General features: G+C 40.2%; 1 protein-coding gene and 1 non-coding gene across 4 annotated transcripts in view; both read left to right on the top strand.

The window, feature by feature from the left end:
- Wasf3 (WASP family member 3) overlaps positions 1-27,294 on the top strand; it is a 179,167-nt gene that overhangs the window by 46,253 nt on the left and 105,620 nt on the right. Inside the window, exon 1 of one of the 3 annotated variants that reach the window (XM_017797200.2) lies at positions 8,077-8,095. The exons of the other annotated variants lie outside the window; for them this stretch is intronic. The gene's annotated coding sequence lies outside the window, so the exon portion shown is untranslated. Of the gene's footprint in view, positions 1-8,076; positions 8,096-27,294 lie in introns of those variants that run through there. 3 annotated transcript variants of the gene reach the window in all.
- Positions 4,553-4,693, top strand: LOC115069634. The gene has a single exon (XR_003848885.1). It is a non-coding gene; the product is annotated as a U4 spliceosomal RNA (small nuclear RNA).

Below are 27,294 nucleotides of genomic sequence, written 5' to 3'. Positions count from 1 at the left end.
AAATGTCTCTCCTCCTACAGATACCATTCCTCCTACAGATACCTTTTTTTTTTCTTTTCTTTTTTTTTTTTGGTCTTTTTGAGACAGGGTCTCCCTGTAACCCCAGCTGTCTTGGAACTCACTATGTAGACCAGGTTGGCCTTGAACTCACAGAGATCCACCTGCTTCTGCCTCCTGAGTGCAGGGATTAAAGGCGTGTGCCACCACGCCTGGCTTACAGATATCATTTTAAGTATGGGTCCTAAACTAGTAGTATGCCTTTTGGATGTACTTAGGGAAAGTGAACTGAATGAGATTCAAGTTGACAGACTGAGACACAGTTGTTAGGTGGGATTACCAAGACAGGGTACACAGAGGAAAGGTCTACAGTTGTCCTTTGGAATTTAAGGGGTCTGATGCCACACCCACACCCACTCCTGTCCCGTATGTAAATCCTCAGATGCTCAAGTCTCTTACATAAAATGGTACAGTCTTTGCATAGAACTTAGGTATACAATAGATCATCTCTATATAACTTAGAATATCATAGTTTGGTATAAATGCTTTGTTCATAGGTATTAGATTGCATTAGTATAAGAAATCTGTGTATGCTCAGTAGAGATGGCAGTTTCTTCCCTGTGTACACTTGACCTGCCATTGGTTGAATCTGCAGACATGAAACCTGCAAATATGAGGACCAGATGTGTAGCTCATATTTATCTAGTTTATTCTTTATACAAAAATACAACACCAGATCAACTTTATACATTTTGTTTTTTTTTTTAAAGGAACTAATCAGTGAACAGCTTCTGTATGCCATAATCTCTTGGGGCACTGGGCACACATGATTAAACAAAATATTAAAAAATTCCTGCCTTGCCCCACCCTCAGAGAGCTGGAAGGCTTCTGGGAGAATTAGCAGTGAAGGAGGTAAGAGAGCAGATTGCGTACATGCTGCAAATCAGAAGCTGCAGGAGCAGAAAGTGCTACTGAAGAAGTGAGGAGGTCTGGAGTTTCAGTTTCGAATGAGTCGGGTCAGAGGACGTAATTCTTAAGTAGAGATTTGAAGAAGTGGGATGGGTGGGTGGGGAAGAGCATTTCAGGAAAGACTGCGCCTGAGTCTCAGTCTTCAGGTGGTGGCTGCCTGCCTATGTGTACCATAGGAGGGCTGAAGTAGAATGAAGGTGGGAGAGCGGTAAGACCAAAGGCGGGGGTGGAAAGGAGGCATGTTGGGGGGTGGTCCTCTTTAGTCATCGGAAGATTGGACTTTTGGAGGAGAGACATGAACTTACTTTCCTCTGACAGAATTGCTCTGGCTTTTGTGTGGTGGAGAGTAGAATGTTGGGGAGCCAAGGGGAGACCAGGAAACCAGGCTTAGGTTAGGATGGAAGCAGTAGAGTAGTCCAGTTTTGGTATGCTTTGAAGATGAAACTGCCAGTAGGGTTTGCCATTGGATCTAATGTGGAGAGTGAGGAAGAGGAGGTAGGATTCTGCATTGTTTTTACCCAAACAGCTGAGAATTGCCATGGACTGAGATGGAGAAGCCTTTGAACACAGAGTACAGGTCAGGAGCATGCCCAATTTGGGCTGTAAATTAAATCTCCCTGTGAAGTTGTTGTGTTGGCTGTTTGGATATGCAATTTCAAAGCTCAGTGGAGTGACCTGACTGAAGATGGGAACTGAAGATGGGAACCTGCAGGCTGGATGAGATCAGCAAGGGGAAGAGTGGGAGAGAGAAGAGGAAGACTCAGAGTCTGAATTCTGAGTGTGTCAGCAGTGACTGGTGTAGCCTTTTACCCTTGCTTGTTTCTCTAGGTGTTTCCTTCCCTGCCTGCTTCACTGCCATGTTATTGTGTCTGTGCTCAGCTGTCACTTTAGAATAAACTTCTGTCTAGAGAGGTAGTCTTCCAGAACCTCAGAGGAAAGGGGAGGTTGTTTTTTCTCTCGCTTTCTACATCAGAGCGACTTTTAGATTGTTCTGGGCTTTGGAAAGTCTCTGCACTGACAAACCTTTTGTGTTATATACAGTTTTAGTGATTATGGCCAAACCCTACAAATCACTTCAGTTGACTAATCTGTCATGCAGTATTTCATTCTGACAGTTGACTTTTGGAGAAGTAGGTAGGTAATTAATACTGCCTTGGGTAATATTTCATTTTGAGGAAAGAGTCCAGAATATTAAGAATATTTTTATTTTTCAGGGTGTAAATTCTAGTAGTTTGCCTCAGTGTAAGTTAGTTTGTTCAGGCTCTTCTATCAAAATGTCACAGGCTGTGTGGCCTAAACAACAGACATTTATTTATTCATGGTTCTGAAAGTTAGGAAGCCCAAGATCAAGGTTCTAGCAGTGTTTGGTTTGTGCTGAGGAACCATTTCCTGACTTTCATGTGCATACTTTGGCCTCATCTGGCCTTTGGTTGAGCAGGTATAGAGAGCAAGCTCTGGTGTCTTCTTATAAAGGAGATGATATTTTTTGATTAGGGTACCACCTTCATGACCTCATTTAGCTGTAATTTTCTTCATAAAGGCCCTGTCTCCAGTACAGGGTTGGAGTTTACACATACGAACTTTGGGAGGAGAGGGAACATTTCAGTACCTAATGCAATTTTTCTTCATTTTTCAGCACCGGGTAAGAGGACATTTGTAATGTTTCTTGAGAATCATGTGTTCAGGGTAATTTTTTAAGGGATAAATGTTTTCCGGGTGAATCTGTGTGTTCTTCTGTGTGCAGGTTAAGCATAGATGAGTTATTTTCAAAGGATTTTCTGTAGGATATTACTTATCTTGTAGCCAGATTTTTAGTGTTCTTCAGTGTACTCTGTTCACAAATACTTGAGCAGTCTGACAAGTTGCATTGTAGGAGTTAGTCTTTAAATTTCTGTAGTATTTTGAATACTGTTTCTAGGAGATACTATGATTTTAAGTGGGTTTCTGTCATGTGATATTGGCTTGACACGAATGAAAGAAGTTAGGTGTTATATGTATGAACTGCAGAGAAAGTGGAAATGTGAAAAATAGAAGGAACCTGGTCTTATGAAGTCCTCTTTCTGTAGCAGATGGGCACGTCTTTGTTCCTCACCAGCTGTGGAAGCTTTGGCCTCCCTCGGCATATTGCTTGCCTGTGTATTTGGTTTCTGGTATTTTTATATAACCTGTAATATTCTCTTATGTCAATGCTGTGTGTGCATTAACATTTACTTTATATTAGATTTTCATGCAAGTTTACATATTTGTTTTTGGAGTTAACTTTCAGTAGACTCCAAACAAAGAATTTCTTTTATCTTTCACTATATTTTATCCTTAGCACTGAGATACTAGTATATACCTAGTACATATAAATAATTACTGGAGATACTACTTTGTATGCTTTTCTGTTTAGTGCCATGCCATAAGAATTTTATCTTAAAATTTGGGTGACTGTTACAGGGAGCCAACTGCTTTCTGCTTGGATTTGAGGCCTACTTCCCAGGAGGGAATTCACTTCTGGTATTGTAAACATGGCCAAAAGTCTGTGGTTGGAAGTGCTTCCTATTGGGGAGGCAGCTGCTATTGTTTTGGTAAATGGACATATTGTGCCTGTTGAATTGTCCATAGATTAGTGCTGCTGTCTGCTTTAGTCAGAGAAGCTTGTTTTTGCAGTGTTTAGTGATAACTGTAGAAACTCATAACTAGTGAAAGTGCTGAGAAAAATGACTGTTGAATGCTATTTCTTGGATGGGACATCTATGTCACCCCCCTCCTAGGCACAGGGAATATCCTGGAAGAGGGGAAGAAAAAAAATGTAAGAGCTGGAGGAAGGAGTGCAGCTTTATGGAATGCTATCTTCCAGGCATGAGATGGCTGTGGCACTCTTGAACTCATAGCAGCTGTGGCTACCTGCATAAGGCCTGCACAGGATTGGGTTCACCAACATTCTCTCATGAATCAGGGAGGAGCTTGTGAGGCCACATCCCTTCCTGAGGATTTATAGGCAATTATGGATGCGAGGAGGAGCTCATGATGCCTCACTCCTTTCCTGAAGCACTATTGGCAGTAATGGTTGCTGGCTGTCAGGGGAAGAGAGACATTTTCTTCAGTGGTATAGCCACCGGTAAGTTGCCCATATTCTTGTAAATAAGCCATCACCTGTGGTCACATTAGCAGTCCTAATTAAACTCAATGGGTCATAAAAAAGAAGTAAAGTGTGTAGGGGGGACTATTTGGGAAGAGGAAGGAGAACAGTGAGAGTTGGAAGGACAGGAGAAGGTAATGGAGGGTATGATAAAAATACATATATATACATGAAAGCAATGAAAATGTTATATATAGTATGTTAGTAAAAGCTTTTATTGAGAGTTTTATAAAATTTAATAGTCTGGGGGCTGGAGAGATGGCTCAGCGGTTAAGAACACTGGCTGTTCTTGCAGAAGACCCAGGTTTGAATCCCAGCACCCAGATGGCAGCTAACAACTCTCTGTAACTCCAGTTCCAGGGGATCTGACAGGCTCTTCTGTCCTCCGTGGGCATTGCATGACACAGGTGCACTTAACTACACGCAGGCAATACACACATACACATTAAAAAAAAATTAATAAGCTTTGCGCAGTGGCAGTATCATAGCCAATGAGGTTTATCTGAAGCGTGATTATTGCTAATTGAAAACTTTTCCCAATACTCCGCCATGCTGACTTGAAATATAGTCAGCATTGGCAATTTTTGACAGTCTCTGTGAAGACTGAATCTGGCTTGGTTAAAAATAAGAATGTTAGTCAGGAGTGGTGGTACACGCCTTTAATCCCAGCACTTGGGAGGCAGAGGCAGGCGGATCTCTGTGAGTTCAAGGCCAGCCTGGTCTACATAGTGAGTTCCAGGACAGCTGGGGCTACAGGGAGACCTTGTCTCAAAAAGACCAAAAAAAAAAAATCTAATAGTCTGAAATATTCTATAGGTGGTTGTGTATTTGTAGATCTGACACAAGTTGCCTTCATTCTCTGGCATATTTAGTTATATCTGTGTTTTATGACTAGAAGAATGCTCAGTCATAATGATTTAAGTAAGCTGTCAATGGAAGTATAATAATTTATGCTTTTTTAATTAAAAAAATTTTGTGTGTGTGTTTATGAATGTATTGCCTGCATGTATCTAACCCATGTTGTGCAATGCCCCCAGAGGTCAGAAGAGAGGGTATCAGAGTCCTCTGGAGCTGGAGTTATAGTTATTGTTAGCCACCTTGTGGGTCCTGGGAATTGAACGTGGGTCCTCTGCAAGAGCAGCCAGTATGCTTAACCATTGAGCAATCTTTCCAACTCCCATTTTATACTTTTGAAAGTGAATTTTAAAAGAGCTCCTTGAATTTGATCCCTTCATTTTGTAAGGGGTAACCCTTTGGCAATCTCATCTCCTGGTGGTTTGTTCTAGACCTTTGATTGCAACCCAAACTCTGCATTTGCCAGATAGCGGGATGTCCCTGCGCTTGAAGCTCACCGTCTCCAAAAGTGTAATTATTAACTTTTTTTAATCAAAATGTATTTCCTGCTACTTAAGCTCTTTTACCATGGATGAAGGCAAAATCTTTTCAGTACACATATGAAATTTGGGAGTAATTTGAAGCTTTCTTCCCTTTTTATCCTTAATGAGTTTGTAGATACAGTTTATTTTGGTTTGAATCTGTGTCCCCACAGTCTTATGTATTTGAATACTTGGACTTCAGCAAGTAGTACTGTTTTGGGAAGTTGTGGAACCTTTAGCTGATCTAGATCTGGCTGGTGCAGGTTGGACATTAGGGTGGGCCTTGATGAATTACAGCCCAGCCCTGCTTTCATCCCTCGCTCTGCTTCTTGGTCTGAGGCCATGGAAGCTTCATTCTTCCACCAGTAAGGATGGACTTACTTCAGCTTCCTCTGAGTTGTCTGCCAGGCCTTTTGTCACAGTGATAAAAAAAAGTAATACACTTAATTTATTTCTATGCTTTTTGATGTTGATTTGGTGTAAGCCATAACCATGTTTCTCTTGGGCAGTTATTTATTGCCCTTTCTTGAATTTTTTTTCTTTTGTATTTCATGTATAATACCAGCTTTTCCCTAAAAAATACCTTTCTTTTTTTACTTTCCTAAGTAAATTAAGTACCTCAGATCTTCCCAGTTGTTTGTAGAGTGACATTTGAACCTTTGACACAGGCTCTGCTTGGCTACCTTTTTGTTGTTTCCTAGGGACTTTTCTTTCTTGGGAATCTGGAACCCTGTTCACATGTCTTCTGTATACTTCTTGGACTATGCCTGAACATCACTCACTATTAACTAACACTCATCTTTAGGTCCAGCTCTGGGAAGACTTTCGTCCCCAGCAACAACTTCCTTTTCTATGCAATCACCAGCAAAAGTCCTTTGATGAATCTTTAGTGTCTTGGTAATAGTTGTGTAGGTTGTATACTAGATAATAATACTGTTATTTATCTTTGATTCCACTTACCAGAGAAACTACTGTGGAAGAAATACTTAGCAAATGTTTACTGAGCACATGAGTGTCTTAGGTACAGGATGAACTGAGAGCTGATACTTTCTGGCATTCTTCCTTCTTGCACAGAAGTTTGGTATTTTCATTTGGTCTGAAGAACTTTAGGGTCTTTGTAGGTTTTTGTATGATTATAAATTTTCATTTCTCTGGGATAAATACCCACGAATATGCTTACCAAATTGAACAGTAAGTACATACTTGGTCTACTGAGTTATTTTTTCTAGTACCTGTGTTTTTCACATTCCCACCGGAAGTGTAGGAATGATCCATTTACTTTGCAATTGTACAGGAATTTGCTATTTTAAATGTTAAACTGAGTATGCAATGGTACCTCCTTTTGGTTTTGCTTGTATTTTCCTACTGGCTAGTGATGTTTACCATCATTTACATTGCTTATTTGCCATCTGTAGATCCTCTTTAGTGAAATGTTTTTCTCTGTTTTGCTAATTTCATAAGTGGCTTATTTGAGAGTTCATTACATAATTTTTGCTGAATAAAGAATCCTATGTGATAGTTGTTTTCTTCTTTCGCCTCATTCTAAATATCTGCCCATTCTTTTCTGGCTTTCATTATTTTTCACTGAAATTTTGTGATTTTTTTTTTCATACAATATGTTTTGATCGTATTTATCATATATATTTTAATCAAATTTATTTTGATCCCCTGTTCTCACCTCCCCTTACTACGCTCTGCCCAGTTTAATGTACTCATCTATCTATAAATATATTTATGATGAATATGTGTGTATATAATGAGGCCTATTGAGTCTAATTTGTGTCCTCAAATGTCCTTCAGTGTGGGTCAGTGCACTAGAGCCTGATTAACCGAGTCACGTCCTTGAAAGACACTTTCCCTTCCCAGCCATCAGTTGCCAGTAGTTCCTCAGGTAGGGCTGGGGTTTCTTACCCACTTCCCTCTTGTCTATGCTGCGATTTTGTCTGTTTGAGCTTGCATAGGACTTATGCATGCTGTCATCATTGCCATGAATTCATATGAGTAACTGACCAGTTTCTGGAAAACTTTTATTTCTTTGAAGTCATCTACCACCTTTGGATCTTAAAGGCTTTCTGCCCCCCCTTCCATAATTATCCCTGAGCCTTGGGAGGCATAAGTTTGATATAGGTGTCCTATTCAGGGATAAGCACTCTGCAACTTCTTGTTCTCTGCCTGTTGGCCAGTTGTGGGTTTCTGTGTTACACAGTCACCATCTGCTGGATAAAGAATCCTCTCTGGTAGAGTTCAGAGATGCATTAATCTGTGGGTCTAACAATAAGCCATTATGAGTCAGTTTAATATAATAACTGTTTAGTAAAAAACTAGTATTAGGCTCTTCCTTAGGGCCTGTGACGTGTCTAGCCTCAGGTTTCTAGGTCTGATATCAGTCTCAATGTCAGGTATGGCCTCTACCCTATGAAGTGGATCTTAAGTCCAGTTAGGAAGTGGTTGGCTGCTTTCATAATATTCATGCTACTACGCACTGGTGGGCATACTTTTTCAGACCAGATGTTGTAGTGCCCAGGATTCACTGCTGGGTAAAGCTGATCATTAATTTTTTTTTTTTTTTTTTTTTCAGGTAGCACCTTCCATTACTATGAAAGCTAGCCAGCAGAGATGGGGCTTTGAAGTTAGTACCACCTTGATTTCTCCTTGTTTGTTCTACAACCCGTGTGTGTGTGTGTGTGTGTGTGTGTGTGTGTGTGTGTGTGTATCTTCAGCAAGAATCCTACTATGCAATTGTGGTGGATAATCAAGAACAGGGGCAATGACCAGTATTGTTTGAAGGTCTATGGGGACTGCTGGTCAACAGCTTCAAAAGGAAGAGCCCATTCCTGGCATTGAGCTTTTACTTTGCAAGAGTATGGTGTCCAGTAGTCCCACTGTTAACAAGGGAACTCCTTTTCATCTCTTTTTATAATGTGTATGTATATATTTTAAGAAGCTTAAAGTGGTAGAATCTACAGTGGTAGATTTCTATATGGCTTTTTATAAAGGCCTTTAGTGTTGGTTATCCCTTTCCACACTCCCTCCTCTGCTCTACCCTTCCATTCTCCACCCCATTTAACCCTTTCTACTCTGTTATTCCTCTTTCCCTCTTTATATCACTGCATTCTACCACCCCTTTCAGGAAGCCTTCCCTCTCCCTCCTTAGCCATTTCTTAGTGTCTTGACTTCTGGATTTTCAAATTGAAACCTGCATATCTAGCATTTTACAACTAGCATCAGCTATGTGAGAGAACATGCAATGTTTGTCATTCTGGGTCTTGGTTACCTCCCTCAGGATGATTGTTTCCAGTTCTATCCATTTAACTGTGAATTTCCTAATTTCATTTTTATCTATTAAGAGCTGAATAATATTCCATTGTGCATATGTACCACACCTTCATTATCCATTCATCAGTTAATGGATATTTATGTTGTCTCCAATTTCTAACTATTATGAAAGGAGCAGCAATGAACATGGATGGACAGGTATTTCTTTAGTAGGGTATAGAGTCTTTAATGAGTAGTATGGCTGTACCATAAAATGGATCAATATTGAGGAATTTGAGGACTCTCCACACTGATTTCCACAGTGAGTGCCCCTGTTCTCACTGCTACCAGCAGTGGACAGGAGTTCCACTTTGTCTATGTACTCAGCAGCATCTGTTGTTGTTGTTAGGGTTTGGACCTACAGCAACTCCCTCCCCAATGCAGCAGGGCCTCACAGGTTTGCAAGCCTCTGAGAATGCAGGAACCAAGTTGATGAGCACTCTGGTCTTTGAAGTCAAGAGAAGCAGACTTTTCTGCACCTTTTGGCCAAAGGCAGCAGGCTTTCCCTTTGATAAACAGACTTCCACCTTTTGACCAGAGACCCAAGGAGTCAATTCAGCACAGCAGGCTTTCCCTTTGATAAACAGACACCTTTTGACCTAGATCCTGGCTGACAGAGGAAGGGGGTGGTTTTATCAGAAGCTGTTCTGTTAAGCCCTAGGCTCCCACTCCCCCCACACCTAATTTTTTTTGAGGGGACACTTGGATCCATCTAATTTTTTAAAATTAAAAATTAAAATTATGTTCCCACCTTCTGCATCCCCCAAAGCTCCCCTAAAAAGACCCCAGCCCACAACCTGTGGGCTGACAATTTTTCTTACCCAAAGGGAATTGTCCCATGCAAATTTCCTTTGCTAATAAACTCTATCCTGCCTGAGTTTTTATCTGTGTCCTGGTGCTTTTTCCTGATTGACTTGATTCATTTATCTGATTCATCTATCAGTTGTTTGTTTTTGGATCTTGGATCTTAGCCATTCTGACTTGGGGCATATGAAATCACAAAGTGGTTTTAATTTGCATTTCTGATGACTAAAGATGCTGAACATTTTAAAAAGTATTTCTCAGCCATTTGCATTTCAGCTTTAGAGAACTCCATGTTCAGCAATTTGCCCCAGTTTTTAATTTGGTTGTTTGATTTTTTTTTTTTATGATTACATTTTTGAATTCTTCTTGTGTATTCTAGATTTTAAACTCCTGTCAGAAGTATAGATGGTAAAGATTTTTATTCCATTCAGTAGACTGCTTCTTCACTTGAATGATGGTGTCCTCTTTGCCTTACAAAAGCTTTTTAATTTAATGAGGTCCCATTTGTCAATTGCTGGACTTAATGCTTGTGCTATAGGAAGCCTGTTCAGAAAGTCCTTTCCTGGGCCTATGAGTTCCAGTGTATTCTCTGCTTTCTCTTCTGTCTGATTGAGGGTATTTGGACTTAATGTTGAAGTCCTTGATTCATTTGGAGTTGAGTTTTGTGCATGCTGAGATAGGGATCTAGTTTCATTCTTCTACATGGCAGCTATCCAGTTTGACAGGTATCATTTGTTGACTATGCTGTCTTTTCTCCAATGTTTATTTTTGGCTCCTTTGTCAAAAGTCAGGTGGCTATAAATGTGTGAATTAAATCTGGGTCTTTAGTTTTATTCTACTGATCTATGTGTCTGTTTTTATGCCCCTACCATGCTGTCTTTATTATTATACCTCTGTAGTTTAATTTGAGATCAGGGATGGTAATGCCTCCAGCAGTTCTTTTATTGTTCAGGTTTATTTTGGCTATCTTGATTTTTTTGTGTGTTTTCATGTGAAATTTGAAGTTATTTTTTCAATTTCTGTGAAGAATTGTGTTGGAATTTTTAATGGATATTGCATTGAATTTATAGATTGCTTTTGGTAGGATGGCATCCTACTGATCCATGAGATGGGAGGTGTTTGCATCTCTGGTATCTTCAGTATCTTAAAGTTTTTATTGTACAAGTCCTTCACTTTCTTTGTTAGATTTAGTCCCAGATATTTTATAAATTTTGAGACCGTCGTGAATGGGATCCTTTCCTGGATTTCTTTGTGAATGGGATCCTTTCCAGGATTTCTTTCTTGGCATGCTTGTTGTTGGTGTACAGGAAGGCTACTGATTTGGGGGTGTTAATTTTATATCCTGCTACTTTTCTGAGTGTATTTATCAGATTGAGGAGTTTTCTGGTGGATTCTTTTATGTACAGAATTATATCATCTGCAAATAAGGATACTTTTCACTTCTTCCTTTCCAGTTTGTACCCTGTTTATCTTCTTCCTTTGTCTTATTGCTCTATCTAAGACTTAAGTACTGTATTGGGCAGGAATGGAGAATGTGAACATCCTTGTCTTGTTCCTGATTTTAAAGGGGATGCTTTGATTTTATTACCATTTAGTATGATGTTGACTGTGGGCTTATAATATATTGCCTTTATTATGTTGAGATATGTTCCTTGTATGCCTAGGTTCTCCATGACTTTTATCATGAAGGGATGTTAGATTTTGCCAAAGGCCTTTTCTGTATTGAATAAGATGATCATGTGGTTTCTGTCCTTGAATCTGTTTGTATAGTGGATTACATTATTGATTTACATATGTTGAAACATCACTTCATCTCCAGGATGAAGCCAACTTGATCCTGGTGGTTAATCTTTTTGATGTGTTCTTGCATTTGGTGTGCAAGTATTTTATTGAGAATTTTTGCGTCTGTGTTCATCAGAGAGATTTGTCTACAATTTTCTTTTTTGTGGGTGGATCTTTGTCTGGTTTTGGTATTAGAGTAATAATGGTTTCATAGAAGGAATTTGGGCATGTTCCTTCATTTTTTATTTTATAGAATAATTTGAGGGATATTGGTAATAGTTCTTTGAAGATTTGTTAAAATTCTGTGCTCTATCCTCCTGGTCCTAGGCTCTTTTTAGTTGGGAGTTTTTAAAATTACTATATCCAACTCATTGGTTGTTATGGGCCTGTTTAAATGATGTCATTTTGCTTTAATTTTGGTAGGCCATACATATCTAGAAACTTATCCATTTATTTTAGGTTTTGTATTTTAATGGAATATAGATTTTAAAAGTATGTCCTTAAAGTTTTCTGAATTTCTTCTGGGTCCGTTGTCATGTTTCTCTTTTTGTCTTTTTTACTAATTTGAGTCCTCTCTTTTTTTGGTTAATTTGGCTAAACGTTTGTCAATTTTGTTATTCTTTTCAAATAACTCTGTTTCATTGATTCTTTATATTGTTTTCTCCATTTCTGTATCATTAATTTCAACCTTGATTTTTATCTCTTTCGTCCCATTTAGTCTTTTTATATATTGTTTATTCTTGATTTTCTTTTTTAAAATTTTATTTTTATTTTATGTGTATGAGTCTATTAACTGCACGTATGTAAGTGCACCCATGTCATGCAGTGCCTGCGGAGGTCAGAAGAGGGCATCAGATCCCCTGAAACTGGAGTTCAGACTGTTGTTAGCTGCCGTGTGGGTGCTGGGAACTGAACCTGGATCCGCTTTAAGAGCAGCCAGTGCTCTTAACTGCTGAACCAACTCTTCAGCCCCTTTTCTTGGTTTTCTAAGACTTTAACTTGCATCATTTATTTATATGAGATGTTTCTAATTTTCTGGTATATGTACTTAATGCTTTCCTCTTAGGATTGCCTTCATTGTTCTAAAGGTTTTGGTATGTTTTGTTTTCATCTTCATTCAATTCTAAGAAATTTTTAATTTCCTTCTTGATTTCTCTCATCCAGTTTCTGTTCAGTAGTGTGTTCTTTAGTTTCCATGAATTTGTATACTTTTTCTCATTTTTATTGTTTATGATACCTAGCTTTATTCCTTTTTGGTCAGATGGAATACAGGATGATATTTCAGTTTTTGTAAATTTATGGAGACTTGCTTTGTGTCCTAATATATGGTTAATTTTGGAGACTATTCCATGGGCTTCTGAGAAGACAGTATATTCTTTGGTGGATTATTTGTATTTTGGGTGGATTATTTTGTAGATCTCTGTAAGGTCCATTTGATTTATGGTATCATTTAAGTTCAGGGTTTCACTGTTTAGTTTTTGTCTGGTTAACCTGTATATTGGTGACAGCAGGGTAGCAAGGTCACCATCTGTCACTGTGTTGGAGTCAGTATGAGATTTTAGAGAAAATAAAGTTAATGAAAGTTACCTGCCCCTGTGTTTGATGCATATATGTTTAGGATTGTAGTATCGTCTTGTATTTTTCCTTTAATGAGTATGAAGTGACCTTCCCTGTCTCTTCTTACTAGTTTTAGTTTGAAAAATATTTTGCTGGATATTAGAATAGCTACACCTGCTTGTCTCTTAGTTCTGTTTACTTGGAATATTGTTTTCCATCCTTTTATCCTCAGGTGGTGTTGATCATTGTTGGTGAGGTAGCAAATCAATGAAACCTGTTTTCTAATCCATGATGTTAGTCTGTGTCTTTTTACTGGGTAGTTGAGACAATTGATATTGAGAGTTATTACTGACCAAAGGCCCATGTCCAACTCGTGGTTCTAATCATTGAGAGGTAATAAGGTCCTGAGGCATCTGATGTCATCGGTGGGTTAATCCAGTGAAAACTCATTATTTTATGGAATTATTTGGAGATGAGGCCTGGTTGGAGCAAGTACATTACTAGGCCTGTGTCTTTGAGACACTTGTCCTTTACCAGTTCCTGTCTCTTTTTGTGCTTCTGGGCTGCCATGAGGTGAACAACTCTGCTCCCCCATTCCCTTTTGTCATTACATACTGCTCATCACAGGCCCAGAAACAATGGAGGCAGCCATCATTAACTGCTATGTCCTGCGTGGCTGGGTGGTGGTAGACACAAAAAGGGACAGTGAAGTATCTAGTAACAAAATATCTCACACAGACAATTTAGTATTTAAGAAAGCTGGGGACCAGGAGGCTCCCTGTTCCATAGAACAAAGAGCACTGAGTCTCTAACTTTAAAGGTTTTATTCTCAGGGATGGGGTGCTCTAAGCATTCAGGAACAAATGGTTTGCAGATCAAAGGACATTTCTCTGCTGGAGTTCAGGAAACAATTAGCAAGAACGTCTGACCTGTTTGCAAGGTATGGAGTAAATGTTCTTACAACAGTGTGAATAAGACAGTTTTTAAAAGTCTAATGTAAACATAAAGGACACTGCACTTCAGAACCTGCTTCTGTATACATGCCTATCTGGCTCTGCCATCATATACACTCTTGGCTCCTGGCAACTTTGCATATGTAGTCAAGCATTCTTTTTGCAGAGTTCAAACAGGGCAGTGGTCACTAACAATAAACAATAAACTGCCACCTCTGAAACTGTGAGCCAAATGATTTTCTTTCTTTAAAGTGTTTCTCTTAGTGTTTGTCACAGTGACAAAAATGGAACTAGCTTAGCAGTACGGTGCCGGACCTATTTTCTTTGTACTTATCCTTGGAGTTGATGGAGCTTCTTGGAGTTGTGGGTGTGTGCTTTATCACATTTGCAAAAGTTTCAGACATTATGTGTTTCAGCTGCTTCTTCTGTTCCACTTTCATTCTCCTTGCTGAGTTTTTTTCTTTTTTGTTGTTGCTGTTTTCATTTTTCCTTTCAAATCATTTCATTGAACCTTTCTCTGCACCCATTTTGCTGTTAAGTTCATTTTCTTTATTTCTGTGGTTATAATTTCCGTTTTCTATGTATGTATGTAGTTGTTGTATCCTTAAAACTTTTTATTGCATGTATTGATTGTGTATTTGTGTATATATGCTTGTGTGTGCATGCAGTACACATGTCAAGGTCAGAGGACAACTTGCAGGAGTTGGTTCTCCCCTTCTACCTTGTGAGTCTCAAGATTGAACTCAGGTTGTCAGCCTTGTAAGCAAGCGCCTTTACCCACAGAGCCATCTCCCGGGTCTTATTTGTTATTTTTACTCTGCTATAATTCTTTACCTATTTGCATGCATCTACTTGTGTTCTCACTGTGTCCTTCAGTACATCTATCATAGTCCTGTCTACTGGTTGTCACATCAGAGACATGCATAGGCCTACCTCTATTGGCATTTCCTGGATCATGTTCTTTCCTTTGTGTCTCATAATTTTTTATTGTGTGGGTGACATTGTGTGTAAAGAATAGAATCCCTGCTCCTAGAAAACAACCTGTCCCTTCTTTATTTTGTCACACTAATATGGATTTCTGAGGTAGAGCTGTGCTTTGTAGCAGCACTAGTTAGATTCATTTCACTGGTAGCATATTAGTTACTTTTCTTTTGCTGTGATCAAACACCATGACTAAGGCAGTTTATAGAAGGAAGAGGTTGTTGGGGGGGGCGCTTATGATTCCAGAGGGATAAGAGTCCATTATGGTGGGAGGTATGACAAGAGGTAGCTGGAGTAGAAAGCTGAGGGAAACTGGAAGTGGGAAAAGAGGTTGTGAACTCTCAAAGCCACTTCCAGTGATGTGTCCAGCATGTGGTTCTCTTAGGTTGAAAATGGTGAATGAAGTTTAGGGGTTATGCAAATGGAAGGGCCATATGTTGAAATCTCATTATTTTCTTGGTTTATACAATTTTTGGGCATATTTAGATGCAGTAACTAATTCACTTTCAGATAGATTTTAAAAATTGCTGATCAGATTTTATGTTAAAAGATTTGAAATCATTGATTTTGAACATTGAGACTGAGTAACAAAAATAATGCTGTCTTTATAATAGATGAACATTGATATTATACATCTTTGGTACTTGAATTAAATGGTATGTATCTTAGGAAAATTCTATGGAACTTCATTTTTCCCAGTAGTTTTGAGAGGAGAACATGACACTGTGTATGGAACTTGCTGGAGTACATAATGATAGATGTTGCTGCCTATCCCTGTGTGCAGGCTTGATGCCACTGTGATTCCTTCAGTGTACAGCATACTTTATATGTGGAGAGCTACAGTCATTTTATTGATTGTTCCTGTGAGGGTTCTGTAGAGATGAGATTGACCTTTCCGGGAGTGGGCTCCTCCAGACTTTGAAACAAGAATGATGTTAAACAATAGCAATAATGATAGAGGGTGGAGAGAACAGGACAAAAGTGGGATCTTGACATCCTCCTGCCTGCAGAGATGACAGATGCAGTGGGCATCCTATACATAATTCAAGCTACATGCAGAAAACTGTGAAAGTAAGTGGTGCTTTGACTAAATAAAGCAAACCTGAGCACTTCAAATACCAATATACCTACTGCATGGACTATTCACATTTCTTGAAATTGGGCATCACTATTTGAAGAGATAAAGAGGAACTAGTCAGGGATGTTCAGTATTTTGGTCACTTGCCACAAGCATCTGCATTGCAATTCGAATTGGGGCCACCACTCTTACCTCACAGGGTAGGAGAGTGGGATGGTGTTAGCACTTCCTCTTTGCCAAGAGCATCTAGATTAAGCAGCTAAGTATGACACTTGTACTGCTCTGCCTCCCTCCCTGTCTGCTGGAAGTTTCACATTTTGCTATTAGCAACAGCCACTTTGCTGTGTTCTTTGCTTGAAGTAGCTCATCCTCGTCCATCCTCACATTTTGAAGGGAGATATTGTTGGTCGTATTTTCACAGAAGGAGATATTGAGAATCAGACATCAATATCGTCCCTATCATCCAGGGCTTTTGGTAGTTGATCCATATGTGAAACTTTGTTCCTTTCCCTTTACTATGTAGCCACAGAAAATGTTTCCTGCAAAATTGTATTGGATGCTACTAATGAAATAATCAGTGCTACTTAATCAACCAAAGATGGGATTTAATACTAATGATACTTTGGTTGATATTGAGATACTTCCTAAGTGACTAAAATCTGCATTCATTTACTGGAGGTGATTATTTTTCCTTGATTTTGTCTCATAAACTGTACAGTTTTTATAGTACAGTGGTGAGCCATTATATTAGTTATTTTTCTTATTGCTGTGCCAAAAAAAATCTGAGAAAAGCAACTTAAGGAAGTAATGGTATATTTTGGCTTACCATTCCAGGGAATACAGTCCTTTACAGCCAAGAAGGCATGACAGCAGGAGCACAGGGTAGCTGATCACATTGAATCCCTAATCAGAGCAGAGTGATGAATGCTGGTGCTTAGCTTGCTTTCTGTTTTAAAAAATTCAGCCCAAAACACCATCCCATGGAACAGTGCTATCCACATTTAGCATAGGTCTTGCCACCTCAGTTTACCCAATCTAGAAATTCCCTCACAGACATACTCAGCATTCTCCCAGGTGATTCTAGATCCTGTCAGGTTGTTAATAACCATCACAAGTCTACCTCTTGCCAACTTGACACCCAAACACACAACACTTTTAAGCCATACCTTACCTGTCCTCCAGTTCTTATGGGCTCATGGCCATCTCATAATTCATAGTGTAAAAATGCATTCAGTCCAATTTCAAATTCCCCATGATCATTAACAGTCCCAACAATGTTCAAAAGACAAGTGTAGCGGGTCTTCTGAGATGAAGGACATCTCTTATCTGCAAGCCCCTATAACATTACAAAAAAAATTACATACTTTTCACATACAGTGGCATAAAGTAAACATTTCTATTCTAAAAGAGAAGAATGACAACATAGCAAGAAATGATCAGACCAAAGCAAGACTGAAATCCAGAGGGAAACAAATCCTGCAGCTCCATGTCTGGCATCTAGGATTTATGATGGAATCATCTGGGCTCCAAAAGTTTGGGTGGCTCTACCCCTCCACCTCTGCTGTGTGCAGAACACAAGCCCCTCTCTTGGACCAGTTACATTCCATGTCTGCAGTTTTCCCAAGTAGAGGTCCCATGGTTCTGGCATCTCTAGCATCCGGGGACTTCCTTTGCAACTTATGCTTCACCTTTACAGCTTTATGCAGTGGCCTGTCAGAGCTTCCTTACAGTGATTCTGGCCCTGCCATGCATTGCCTGGCCTTAGTCTCTCTCTGACACCTTGGCACTAGACTCCATGGCCTCCTCATGCTTATCTATTCCATGTATACAAAATAGTACCATATGATGACACTGCTAAGTCCTGCTGCCAGCTTGGGATGGAGCTTGGACCTCTGTTACGTCAACCTTTGTGTGGGACATGGGGAAGATACTTTTGTAGGTGATTGTTTTTGAGTAGGAAACCCCTTTAGTGGCATTCTCAGTTTAGGCTTTCTTTCAAATAAATTTGTATTTTTGCAAGATGGCGCCTTCAGTGGTGGGGTCTTGCCCTTAAGGTACCTTTCATGTTGTTCCAGTGTACATGGTTTCTCTTTATTGGTGCTAATCTCTTTATCAATTTCAGCAGCTTTAAAAAAAATTTTTTTTGAGTCAAGATTTCATACAATGTATTTTGATCATATTCCGACTCTCCCCATATCCACTCTTGCCTTTCCACCCACCTGCTTCATGACCTATATTAGCAAATGAAAAACCCTATCCATCTTATACAACACATCTGAACTGGGTGCCAGAGAAGTCATCTCTCATTAGAATGTCAGTGATCTATATTCTTACACACAGATGGCTCAAAGTAAGGACCCCACTCCCTTTCCTTTGTATGTAGTTTTAGGCCAGAATATGCTCATAGTTCTTGGAATGGGATTTTCACTTTTAATTTCTGTTCCTTTTACACACTGTTTAGAATTGTCAAGGAGGGACTTCTCTCTTCCTCAGTGATTAGAAATACATGGGTTTTTCCTCATCAAAGTCAGTTGTTTGCAGCCCTAGTACATGCAGGATGTACTTCGTTGTTTTAGGGCCTCACATAGCATAATAACCCCACTGTGGTCCAAGACATTCTCCAACAGGTTGATTCCCCATAGTGTTTTACTCTGGGTAAAAGAAGCTTAGTCCTCACAGCAGACAGGTTAGCTCACAGGCCTCCAGTCCAAGATTCTCAGAATGGCAGTTGGATTGTTTCACAGCTTCACACAACAGCTTTATACCACTGTCCTCTAGCTTATTTTCTGAAATCTGTAGACTTCTCAGATTCCTATTGTTTTGAATGAACTGCAGCCAGGTCTTGACAGCCACTGGGTAATGATGATGACCAGACTGACCATGGGTGTGCTGTGCAATGGCTGTGCAGGCCCAGCCCCTGGAAAGAGAGGTGCTCTGTGGTGTGGCAGAATGGATGGTCACAACCACCTCCTGATTGTGCCTGCCACCTGGCCCTCTTGCCCAAGCTTGGCAACCAAGGAGGCCCAGTGTGAGTGGATGGGTGGCCATGCCAGTGCAGCTCCAGTTGACAGTGAGATGGTTAGGCCAGTGAGACTCCAGGTGCCATCTTGGCTCTCAGTTATTTTTCCTCTTACTTGCCAAGTCCTGAGTTCAGAATTTTGAGATCCACATAGAAGTGCCAAGGTTCTTTTTTTTTTTTATTAAATTTTATTATTATTATTATTATTATTAGTAGTAGTAGTAGTAGTAGTAGTAGTGTAGTAGTAGTAGTGTGTGTGTATTTCATACAGAACATCCCAAACAATCTTATTCATCTTTATACCCGCATCCCAAATGGTACCCTCTCATAGCCTCCTTTCCTCCACTGGAGCCCATATACTCTGTCATCCCTGTTACTGTCCATTGTGTTGTCAGTGCCCCCAGCCATTCCCCAGTGCAAGTCCATCCACTGAGTCTAGTCAGCCTATCTAGAGTCCCTTGTTTTAGGAAGATCAGCTCTCCCTCAGCTAGCAGCAATCAGTTGCCAACATTCCTTTAAATAAGATTGTTCATTTTCCAAGTTCTGTGCTGGGTTACTGTCTGGGAATCTTGGGCCACCCCGGCCAACAACTCAAAGGAAGGTATCTCCTGTCTGGCATTATTTCTTGTTATGTAGCCTTTAGCTATACACATGGACTCGTAAAGAAATATTCTGATCACTTTAATCTTTGATTATACTTTCCTTTTAGGTGTTTAAGACCATACAGTTGGCCCAAATAAACCAATTTATTTTTACTCTTAAGGTAGTTTGAGGATCTGTTCCTCAGGGGTCACATGGGCTTGGGAAGAGCCCCTGGCTCCTTTCTTTTACCAGTTCCATCTATATGAAGATAAGTGAAAGGTCCTGCTTGACCATGGGTGGTTTCACTTGGAAGCATGGAGGAAATGTTTCCTCTGTGTTGACCCTCCTTTTGGTAGACTAGACCAGTGGTTCAGGTCCATCTGGTGGGGTCTCCATGGCCTCCCTGAACAAGAGGACAGGTGCCAAAGTTCTAAATTAAATGAGGAGGCCTGAAGTCATGTTTTAAGTACCCACATCAAGAACTGCCACCATGAATTCTTCAGTGCCTGCAGGTGTGTCACCACCACCTTGGCTCTCTTGACTTACTTTCTTACTTGCCAAGTCCTGAGTTTATAGAGTTTTTAGATCAATACAGAAGTACCTATGGTCAGGGAAGCATTTATCTTGCATGATAAGGTTCCTCACATAGTCCAGCACATGCACTCACTTTCTTGGAAGTTGGCACACTTGGCCCCAAAGTTGACTGCCGGGGGGCCATATCTCATTCTGACACAATCTTTCTTCAATCTCAATTGCAGCTGTTTTTTAACCTGTTTTGTTTGTAAGTCTAAATGTGCTCACATTCTTTTTCCTGGACAAACTGCATATTTTAAATATCTTTCTGCTTCACATTTTGCTTTCTCTCATTGTAGACCTGAGCAGTGAGCAGTGAGCAGTAACTAACCACAGCCTGAACACTATTCTGCCTTGAAATTTTCTATGTCAAATTAGTCCATTACTTTTGGTTTCAACCTCCCAAGTTAATTCTAAGGACATAGGCATAATGCAACCAGAGTCAAACTATAACATGGTGTCCTCTAGTTGAGTTTCCAATAGTCCTTGTTCCCCTCTGAAACCTCATGTGCCAGGCCTTCATTGTCCACATTTCCCTGAGTATTGTAGTCTTTCAGTCTCACACCAGAATGGCCCAGTAAGCTGTTTATAACATTCTAGGGCTTTTCTAGCCCCAAATTACAAATTCTTCCCCATTCCTCCAGCAAACCAGTTTCAAAGAGCTATGAACTATGTGGTGTGGTTTATCACAGCAACTTCTAGGTACCAGTTTTCTCAGTTAGTTACTTTTCTTGTTGCTATGACCGCAATACCTGATAAAAGCATCCATGTTGGTTTCTGATTACTTTAGATAGGGTTAGACCAAAAGGCTTAGGAGAACTGGGTATAGATGTTGTAAAGCCTTACTGTGTCTGTCAGCCTTGTTTGAACATACAGGAAGGTCGTCTGTGTAGAAGTTTATGAACCTATTTGTTACAGTGGCCATTATACTTTATCTTCAGGTAATTACACATGAAATCTTTATATCAAATTTTGTGTTACAGCTAGCTGTGAAATATAGTTTGATTCTAGACTATGTAAAAATTGTCATGGTAATAATGAGATAAACTATCATTGCAATGCAGCACTATGCTTTGCTTTTTTCATTTGATAGTGTGCAGATTTCCTAAGTATTTTTGTCCACTTACTATAATTTTATTTTTCCTCTTTCAAAACTTAAAGAGTTGGGGCCCAACAGTTAAGAGCACTGGCTGCTCTTGCAGAGGACCTGGGTTTAGTTCCTAGCACTCGCAGAGCTTTACAACTGTCCTTAACTCCAGTTCCAGGGGATCAGATGCCCTCCTCTGGCCTTCATGGGTGCACTTACATACATGCAGGCAAAACACATAATACATAAAATTAAACCAAACTGAAGAATAAGCGTATTTAGTGACACCAAGTGATAATCCCATGATCAGATTCAGATTATGACTTAACTATGAGTGTTAAAGAGGTTGCTGAATGTGCTTGAAGTAGAAGTTTGAAGAAGAAAGAGATCATTGTCATGGGAAGGTGAAGGTAACTGCCATCAGGAAGGACTGTTGTTAAAATTTGTCATTTTACCAAAGCTACTGTGGAAGTACAGACTTCAGTTGTCAGCTGAAGATTAAAAAAAAATACATAATCCCTCTTTGAACCAACTGTAGAAGGTTCAGAAGTTCCCCTAGAGGGCAAACTGTTGATGACATGAAGAAAGGCTAGACATTGGGGTTGGGAATGGTAATTCAACATGAGGATTCTGGCACTTGGTCAGATTAGTATTCAGGAACAAAGGAAGTTTAATTGTGCTTATTTATTTGCTTAGTGTGTATATCCATGCATGTGCTCAGGCACGTGCACCACTGTGTGCGTGCATGTCTGCGTGTGTGTGGGTAGTCAGAAGACAGCTTGTGGGAGTTGGTTCTTTCTCTCTACCATGTGGGTCCTGGGGATTGCACTTGAGTTGTCAGTGTTGGTAGCAAGAACCTGGGGTTGTCTGTTGGTAACAAGCACCTGTAACTGCTGCATGTTCTATGTAGCCCTTAAGGTAGTTTAAATCAAGGAAATAAAAACATAGGAAGCAGTGAGATGTGGAAAGCAAGGTGGCAGGGATGTATGTAGTGTTGGAGAGGGCTAGACATGCTTGTCAAACAGATAGGGCACATTTATGGATAATAAATCTTCTTTTGGGCATCTTTACGGGTCTGCTAATGATTTCCGATATTTTCCGATGGGGTTGCAGATGTAGCTCAGTGGTAGAGCACTTGCCTAGCATGTGCACAGCTCTTGGTCTGATCTCCAGCACTACAACAAAACAAAAACAACAGGATAAGCACAGAAAAAAATCCCACTACATGGAGATTTCTTGGTTGAATCCAGGAAGATGAAGCCAAAGCTAAGGATGATGTTCTGCTTTGGTGTTGGAGTTACAAAAAGAGATGGTTGTTCATCAGATTTTTCTTTGAAAGGTAGCATCAGAATCAGTAACTTAATGTATGCCTGTTGCTTACCTGGTACTACTTCAGACATTAAGAAATAGATACTCTCCTTCCCTTTGATTGCATTGACAAGGCAGAGTGAAGGAGGACAGCCTGAGTATCCCATGGGTGCTGAGTTCTTTTGGAGTTTATAGGGAAGTGACTCTCCTGAGAGGCGGTCCCAAAGCATAGTCAAGAGGATAGAAGGTTCATAGAGTTGACTTTGGATAGGTGAGTTGTCTCCATATTTACCTGTATGATTTTTTTTTTCCCCAGTGCTGGTAATGGTACTTAGGGCCCCATACATGTTACAACTAAGCTACATTCCCAGTTCTTGATTTGTGATTTTTAAGGCTGTATTTTCACTCTGAGCCTGTTTCCTAATTTACTAGATATATAAAAGTAATTCTTATCTTATTGGTGTCAATGTTGTAGTTTAAATAGATGATTTATGTGTAAGCCCTTGAATTCAAATGTAAGCTGTTAATAATAATAACTTTCCATTTGCAGTGGAGAGCCTGATGGATAATGGCTTTGTTGTAATTCATTTACCATATGTAAATATGGCGCATTCTTGCAGCTAAAGTCACTTAATGAAGATCATGTTTAGAAATATAGGGACTAAGTCAGGAGATTTTTAAAGTAAGATTAGTGTATTTTTGATTTCACTAAATATATAATTAGTATTGAAAATTAATGTCTGTGCATTTGAAGTGTTTCACACTTTTTGGCTAACACAAGGGAAATTGAAGAGTATTACTGAATGTGAGGAAAATGAATCCATCTAGCAGCAAAATGACGTGATGTGTTATCATTCTGTATTCTGTCACAGGCTCTTTTTAGCATCTCTTTGAATCTGGGATGAATTTGAGTTTTCAAGATTCAGTAATTAAAGGAGAGAAAAATATAAACTAGTTAGGCAAGGAAATATTTTTACTTGGATTGTCTCTGTTTCATGATTTCAGCTGATATCACCAAAGCACTTCCTGGTAGCCACTGGTTTGTGTCTTTGTGGGATCAAGAGCAGTAGGAAAAGTACCAGAAGATCAGCCAAGGACACTCCGTTCTACTTTTTAAAAAAGTTTTACAAATTCTGAAATCCGGGTTTTCTTAGCTAGGAAGCTGGACAAAGACTCCAGCATCCCATGACCTCACTCTGCTCCTCTTGTCCTCAGGTCCTATTCTTAGGAGCCAGTGTCCACCCCCTGGACCCCCGTCCTCCTGTCTCCTACGCCTGTCCTGCTTGTCCCTTTCTTTTCTCCAGGTCTTGGGCTGCCTCTGAGTATTGCTAAAGGAAACTGCTTTCTGATGCCAACTGGTACCCATCCATATTGCCAACTCCTCAGTAATGCTGCTTGCCAGCTTTTATGCTTGCTTTCCTCAGGTTGGAAGCCTGATTTTATCTTAAACAATTTATCCTTATTTTATCCTTTCAGCCCATTCTAGAGAGACTCATTAGCTGTTTGGTGGCATAGAAACAACTGCTCTTCTGGCACAAGTTCTCACGCTCTTTAAGCCTGTGCACGGAGTGCAGCACATCCAGCTTTCTCTTGCTCAAATAGGTCAGACACTTGTCTTTTATTTTTTCTTAAACCTAGGCATTTGAGAAAGCTTACTTGTAAAATAAGTATTTACCAAGTTCTGAGAATAAAATACAAAACAACAACACAAAGCAAAAAGAAAAGAAGCAAAGGAGGGAAAGAAAGAAAGAGTGAAGTTAGGGCCAAAAGTTTGAGTACTTACAGGACCAGACCAGTCTACTCAGGAAGATTAATAGAAGCTAAACCAGCACATCATACAACTAGGTAATTTTTTTCCCTTCAAAAACCAAGTATATTTGCTATGACTATCTCAGTGTTTACAGTGTCTAAATTCCTTGATCTCTAATGATTTGGTTATTTTGTTATGCTAATGAGCAACCATACAAATTTAAGATCAGAACTAAGTCTTGAACTTCCCAGAAAACCCCTCAAGTTTTAGTTTTTTGTGTGCCTTTTGTTATTAAGTTGTTTTGCTCTGAATCCACATTGATTGAAAGTCACTGTGAAATTCTTCTGGGTGAGGCTCGGGGATAGGATGGATGCAGTGACTCAGCTGTGGTGGACTGTACAGTCTGGTGGGGCAGTTGCAGGTTAGGCAGTGGCAGTGTTTGGTCCTCTTTATTGCTTGTCATGTGCTGAGGCAGATTCTTCTATGCATTAAGCCATTTAATCCTCCCAGCTTCATTTTGCAGCCAGGGAAACAGATTGAAAACAACTGTCAGTAGTCTCCCAGTGAATAAGTAGAGAAGCTCTTGTGGACTTGAGGTTGGCTCAAGAGCCCATTGCACTGTGGCATTGTGTGTGTGGAAGGGAGATATGGATGGTGACAGGGTAACTGAGCTGTACTTTGCAGCAAGCGTGACTGTTGTTGGGTTTTGCTCAGTAGTCAGAAAGTGCCCTGAGGGCACAGTGAGCTTGGGAACATGAATGTAGAGAATGTCAACATGAGGTGGGTGAGGTGGGGGTGGTGCATGCTGATGAGAAGTAAGTAACTGAAGGCCACCTTCTTGGGAAAACTGCTGGCATCCTGGATAGAAGGCATTTGGATCCTGTCCCCAGGAATGGAACATCACTGTTCATAGTGCTACAGGGTGGAGAACAGGTACGCCACTTGTGGTGACAACAACAGGGACCCAAGATAAAGTCTACTAGATACATACTGAGGGAGAGACTAGGTGGTGGAGTTGGGAAGGTGTGTCTTCCCAGTAGACCCTATGTTGGGGTATGGCTCAGGGCAGGCATCCCATATACTAGCTAGAAAGCTTGGGGCACCTTCAACCCTGCACAAAGAAAGCCTTATTTCAGATGTTGATGCTTAATGACTAGGGTTACAAATCATGAACTCTCTCTGCCTCCATAGTGTTCAAGTAGAAGTGGATAGGAGTTGGGGAGGGGAGCCTAAGTAGAGGGGTGCACTTCTCAGACTCCTTAGCACCAGACACCACAGGGCCAGCATCTCCCTGGAGATGCATGACTACTGCACGTATTGTTTCAGGAGCAAGTTCTGCATGTGCAGCTTTAGATGATGATGAGCATTCGTATTTACATTAACTTTGTACATCTCAAAGGAGAAAGTTTCTCTCAGTGTTAGTGCACCACATGCAAATTTTAGGTCCTTCTTGTTTATTGCAGCTGGGACTGGTTTTCTCTCCGCACGCTGTGTATATCCTTCCAACATTTAGCACTTTCCAGCTTGTGATGGATGTCTTCATATACGGAACTTCACCTTTGATTCACTTTCACTTGTAACCCTATTTCTAATACATAATAGGAGGCTGGAGCCAAAGGACAGAATTAAAGCAAAGTTAATTTAAAGATGGTTTTTATTTGTGATTATATAAATCAGGGAACAACTTGCATTAAAACAGAGTAAATGTTTCCACATGCCAACCAGAGAAGTTTGGATTCATAGGCAAAAATGTGTTGAAGAGAGCAGAACTAAGGAATGAAGAGTGGATTGATTCCTTCAAGGTTGCTTTCCTTATAGAGTCAAAAAGAGGTGCCTCAACTGGCCAAAGTATAGAGAATAAGAGACTACAGAGTGCATGTCCCTGGATAGAATTCTTGTTAAACTTCACCTTCCCAGGGCTCAGGGACCATTGTGGAAGAGGGGGTGGAAAGATTGTCAGAGCCATTGGTGGTGGATGACCACAAAGAAACAGAGTTTTCTGGGCTTCTAGGAGCTTTCTCAGATGAACGTACAGCAATGGTGTCAGCATGCACGAGACCCGTGAAAACTCCATCAGACAAAAACTAAACATAGAACTGGGGAAATGGGCAGGAGGCCCCAGCCTTAGCTATGGAACTATTGACAGCTGATCACTGCTGGGTGAGGGAGACTTGGCTTCTTTAAGGGAGTGACACTAGATAGGTTCAGTGGATGAACTCACACTGAGGTACATCTGGGTACACAAACTTGGCCACAATAGGTCTTAACATGTATGGCATATTGCATGAAATCTGGTCTGGGTGGTTGGAACTATGGGGAGGTACAGATAGGAGAGAGGGTCTAAATATGATTAAGATGTATGAAATGCACAAAATTCAATAAACTATGTATTGAAAAAAAAAAGAGGTGCTTTTGTAGGAATGACTTTTATAATAATCTGGACTAATGACTTTTAATTGACCTCAGCAAAACCATGTGCTCTTGTGTCTGGTGACCTAGGCAAATCTGACCTCATTTCCTTGGCAACCTCAATTAGTTACTCCACCCAAAAAGGTAATGAATGAGTGAATGTGGGTATGCTTGAGAATTGACACATCAAAGCCCTGAAAGGCATCACACCCACCTCTGCACACAGTGGAGAAGGGGAAGGATGCAGTGACCTTGGGTGAATGAGATATTCTAGAATTAGGGATGAAGGACAGGATTGCATGTTAAAATTAGGGTGGTACCTAGCTTTTACTTCCCCAATTAAAGCTGGAGGAAAGCATTTTGAATAAAATAATGGGTGGGGCCTGACTCAAGGACAGAGTTCCTGGGAAAGGGGTTCTAGGGACAGTTCCATCAGCACAGTTTCCAGGAAATGCATGGTTCCAAGATCTATGGGGGGGGGGGGAGATGGGTGCCCTCTGAGTTTGGGCCCACTCCTGAAAACTAACTTTCAAAAAATGTATTATTTTATTTTATATGTATGTATGTAAGTGCACCCATGTCATGCAGTGCCTATGGAGGTCAGAAGAGGGCATCAGATCCCCTGGAACT

This window comes from Nannospalax galili, unplaced genomic scaffold, assembly GCF_000622305.1.
Source record: "Nannospalax galili isolate Female #2095 unplaced genomic scaffold, S.galili_v1.0 scaffold1854, whole genome shotgun sequence".
Lineage (NCBI taxonomy): Eukaryota > Metazoa > Chordata > Mammalia > Rodentia > Spalacidae > Nannospalax > Nannospalax galili.
Note: the sequence above shows the minus strand (reverse complement) of the source record. Positions and strands in the feature narration are given on the sequence as shown.